Here is a 5,171-nt window from a genome sequence, read left to right as displayed (position 1 = left end):
CATTTTCGAGCCTGAGGCCTGAAAAACAGGCTCGGGGCTTAACTGGTTAATGACCTTCATTTAACAGTGGGACAACGTATTTTAAGGTCAAAACCTATACATCAGTGTTGACGTTTATACATAATTGTCTTATCTACATTAAATCAGAACACAACAGTGCAATTTGTGATCATATCACATTTATAAATATATAAGCTCCAGATAAAATGAGTCCATCAACTCAATAGCATCAAACTGCTGCACAGTTCAGTTTTCATTTCCACAGCTTTAATATAGCTCCCCGTCACTCTTAATACTTTTAGAGATTTTGTTGATTTGTTCCTTTTTTCAATCGCACTATTCTTCAAACTATGTCCGACCTTCTTTGAACTCCAAAATATGGATTAAAGCATCTCATGTGCTCATTTCTTTTCTGAAACGTGCACACAGAAAATGAAGTCTGACAGAATTTGGATCAGTCGGATCAAAAAAACGTCTAATGATGTGTGGTATTTCTAGACCAACAAAAACACATTCAAAACAAGAAGACAGCTAGCCATATAAAACATAATGATGTGCGAGTGCATGTGTGCTTTGATATATTCTATAGCATGAATGGTAGAGATAAGAATAATTGTCTCACTAATGTCTGGCAGGGAGGTGTAGAGTAAATGATCAGGCATCAGCTCCACCTACAGGGAGCTAGAAATATTTAATACATGAAAACCAATTCTCCAGATAGCTGATAGAGAACAATAGAGATGTCTCATGTGGTAGTCTTTTTCTATCTTTCCAATTACTTTAAGTATTATGATTTCTTCACTATAGTTTATGAGGGTCAAATTAGGTAACTAGCATCATTGAAGGTTTTAAACTTGCTGAGATTGCGAACAACTTATATGGACCACTCTGAGCCATTAGGGTCATGATTCATGTACAAAGTAAGGAAAAAGGGAAAAAGTTCCATAATTGTAAAGTTCTTGGTTGGTGTCACTTTTCTTAGCAGGCCCTGGCGTTTCTCTATAAGAGGGGTCCGAGGGGTGGTTCCATAAGAGAGGATAGTTTTGATGGATTTTCGTATCTGCATTTAGTGTAATAATTGGATCAAAGGAAGGGAATCGTTTTTTGAAACAACCATTTGTATAGCTTCCTCTTTGATACGTTCTTATGATTTAGCACCTGGTTGCTACTTTTTTAAAGAGCTTGATGCCCAGAAATGTCTTGAAAAAATATCTCTAAAGATACAGACACCTCCACACATTTCTAGTGGGTTGAAAGTGTTGATTAAGTTCAGTTAAACATGTTTCAAACCAAATATATTGTGCCTACAGTTTGCCTTGATAACATAAAATACTTACGACTCAATAAGCAGCAATCAAAGTTATGTCTAAGATATCTAAGCTAATATTGATTAAGAGTTCATGTTTAAAAAAACTTAAATACTCAAAAGTCAACTTTTCTGCAGCATCACGATTGTTGTTGTGACAGATGGATGGAAAGATAAGCAGGTGACATCACCGTTATCCAATTAGGCCACGCCCACTATGAGCCAGTGAGAACAGCCAAGACAAAAACTCAAATACAGAGAACTGTCATGTGAATAATATGAATAATAAAACTGTTCTACATTTCTAAAAGATGATTGTGGTCGAGCTGTACCTCGTTGCTGATAATAAGTCAAAATAAGTCTTGAGCTCCATTAAAATCATTCAATTAAAATGAGTCTGTCTACTCAGGTCTATTTTAAAACTCAAAAAAGTAAAAGATACTAATTTGAGTGCTACAAAAACGTTAGAGTGCTTTGCTTTCTCTGACATTATTGCTGTGCACTTGAAATAATCAAATCAGCAGGCTCAAAACAGACATCCAAGGTCCACCCTGAGTAATTGTAGTGGCTGTTTAAGAAAGCCAGATGCTTTTTATATCTGCCCTTAGACTTTAACTCATGAGAGATAATAATCCACCAATCCAATCATAATCCTGTTTGCTTTTAATTCCACCATCGACTATTATGGTAAACTCAAGTACCACTTGTAAGCATTATTTCAGGCTCACCATCTGCCTCCAAACTGTAGCTCCTGGTTGTGCTTTAAGAAAAGTGGTGCCTGAAATTATTTCTACTGTGTTGTCCAAGATGGGGCTGTCATACTGCTCTCTGGTGATGATTTGCAGGAAATACATACTCTGTTATTGAACTACCCACTACACACAGTGGAAATATTCCGTGAAAGTGAGCGCATGCATGCAGGGAGGGGTGAACGCTGTTTCTGTTTTGCGGGCATCGGACTCTCCTCCTCTCCAATCGCGCCTGCCTCTCTGAACCTCCCGCATCAGGACTCATATCTCTCTCTCTCTCTCTCTCTCTCTCTCTCTCTCTCTCTCTCTCTCTCTCTCTCTCTCTCTCTCTCTCTCTCTCTCTCTCTCTCTCTCTCCCCCCCCCCCTGTCTCACAGAGGGTGTTTCAACTTTCCGAAGAGACAACATTTCAGTCGACTCTCAAGGTAAACGCTCTATCGTGAGGAGACCTTCATATTTATAGGAGGAGAGAGATAACGAGCCATCTGTGTCGGCGGGCGTTTTTGCCGAGCGGAGACCTGCTCAGTTCCGAAATGATTGGCTATTTCTTGAAATGAGAAAGTCTCAGAAATAATTTTTATCTGGGCGACACCGTCAGAATCACAGCCATAATGTACAGGCGGAAACCAGCGAGTGTTTGCATCCTACAAACAATATTTGGATTGTCAAGAACTCAAAGGTAAGGCATTCAATTATAAATAAAAAGCTTAAAACTACCCCACTTTTCATAGCGCGCAAAATATAAAACTGCAACAGTGCAATCAGTGTGTCTCATAATGGGCAGTACATTGTCTTAAATATGCAAAAGGTGTATTTTCTCATTGTTTAATTGAGAGCATCGCAGTGTTTGTGTTGTGATGGAGGATATTGTTGATTAAGAACTCTGCACACAGTTCCAACCTGCGTCTACTGGAGCATAAATCTCATCTCATTGTCTTTGTCTGTGTTGTGATGTGAGAAATGCTTTTGCCATGAAGTCATCTCTGGGCTTTGTACTGTAATATTTGAACACTTTCAATATCAGGGAGTGCATTCCAAAAACATTTTTCACTAAAAAGGGAAAGGGAGCTGAGAAAAAAAAAAGATACAATATGTTTATGTTATTCTCATAATTTTTTTAAGCTGCTGTATGAGTTGAAAACACGGATAAATGTTGCAACCAAGATTTAGCAGCGTGGGGGAAATAAAGATGCAGAAAGGAGCTTATGTTTCGCTATGATTATGATACACACATACACACACACATACACACACACATACACAGAGAGAGAGAGAGAGAGAGAGAGAGAGGAGAGAGAGAGAGAGAGAGAGAGAGAGAGAGAGAGAGAGAGACAGAAAGAGAGAGACAGAGAGAGAGAGACAGAGAGAGAAACAGAGCTATCAATGCCAACCGTTCCCTCTGATCCACCCCTGGTGCCGGGTAACAATTGGGAAGGCATAATTGATGTCAGTCTGATTGCTGCTTGAACTACAGTCCTAAAAAACCTTCCCCGGAAAGTAGTTCGTTTTCAATTTGTGGAAGATAAAAACGTTTTCTAAAATCAATTTCTCATTCAATCCACTACAGATTCATTCCACTGTGTTGGATTTTGAGTGTTTTGTTTACTGTTGTACTGATATTAGTTGCCATCTATCTATCTATCTATCTATCTATCTATCTATCTATCTATCTATCTATCTATCTATCTATCTATCTATCTATCTATCTATCTATCTATCTATCTATCTATCTCTATCCATCTATCTCTGTCTATCTATCTATCTATCTATCTATCTATCTTATCTTTGAAAAAAACGATACGATATTTGGTCTACCTCAATACAATTTGATTCAACTCACAAAAAAGCAACTTAAATATAATTTGACACTTATATTACTCTGCTCTGTATAAATGAATTCATTTCATAGACCTGCCACATTTCCCCTGTTTAAGCATGGTTTGGATAAATGGTGGCAAAACCATTAGATTTTTGGCATATGTTTTGATTTTGCATCGATGATATTGTATTTTTGAGCTGACATACATAATGATCTATATCAATGTATCGTTATCTCACCATCCATCTTTCCATTTATCTACAAACAAGATTAGATGCATTTTCACAAATGCCAAGGAGGAGAAACACAATCTACATTCTCTTGCCTTGCCAACACCTCCATGACTTCCATGATCAATAGGCAATGAAGGCAACTTACCTAGAGCCTTCCTCCCACTATCAACAAGCCACTCTGTACATGGCTGCTATGGACAACAACATCCCATTGAATTATTCAAACACATGTGGAGGAGATTTTCAGGGGAGGATTTACACATCAAGCAACACTTTAAATCATCTGACGGAGGTGTGGAAAACACTAAGCCGAGTGATAAGAGTGCAGCTGTAGACAAGAGTCCTGACTCCTCTGGTGAAGGCTCCTCTGCTGTGGGTTTAATGTTTTATCAGGTCCGCAGATAGACGTGCAGACAGAGGGGACAGACTATCAGCAGTGGCTGCTCACACAGGAATAGGATTCAGATTAATTTCAAGTGGATTATGACATTTAACACAGTCTCCTTTGATGATAATAGTTCATAAAGGGATCGGTCAACGCGGTTATAAACCCATTACTCACTTCATCCTCTTCTGTCGCTTAATCTGTCGGTGGACTTTCATGTGCTGGGGGCCAGGGGGTTAGGTTCACTGACGAATGTGCTTTGGGATGCATTTGCATTTTCCTCTCATGCATTTCCCCCTGACCTGTGATCATCAATAACTACCTGGCGTTACCTTATTATGCACATAATACGCCAGCCACCGTTTCCGAAATGAAATTACAGAAAGATGAAGTTGTTGTTGTCGAGTGCAGAGTGAGCAGAACTCCAGGAAAATATCTGTGGGAGACACAGGCCGGATGAAGTGGGTAGGTAAACATGGCCGACAGATAAGACACATTGGTATTCAGCTGCATCCAGCCACACTGACTGATAATACCCTCTGTCGGCTGCAGGGTCAGAGGTCGGAGGTTGATTGGCAACGGGCTGACACAGGGAAATAGACTGTGCTGACTGGGGTGTAATGGGGTTGAAGCTCACAGACGTATCAGCTTGGCTGGCATGTTAGCGATGCCACGGTCTC

General features: G+C 39.5%; 1 protein-coding gene across 1 annotated transcript in view; it reads left to right on the top strand.

Annotated features, from left to right (window-relative positions):
• The first annotated feature begins 2,420 nt into the window (after positions 1-2,420).
• Positions 2,421-5,171, top strand: part of syndig1l (synapse differentiation inducing 1-like) — a 44,215-nt gene continuing 41,464 nt past the window's right edge. Inside the window, exon 1 of the mRNA XM_079644091.1 lies at positions 2,421-2,733. The gene's annotated coding sequence lies outside the window, so the exon portion shown is untranslated. The remainder of the gene's footprint in view (positions 2,734-5,171) is intronic.

This window comes from Notothenia rossii (assembly GCF_949606895.1).
Source record: "Notothenia rossii genome assembly, chromosome: 8".
NCBI classification, from domain to species: domain Eukaryota; kingdom Metazoa; phylum Chordata; class Actinopteri; order Perciformes; family Nototheniidae; genus Notothenia; species Notothenia rossii.
This window is presented reverse-complemented; position numbering and strand designations above follow the sequence as displayed.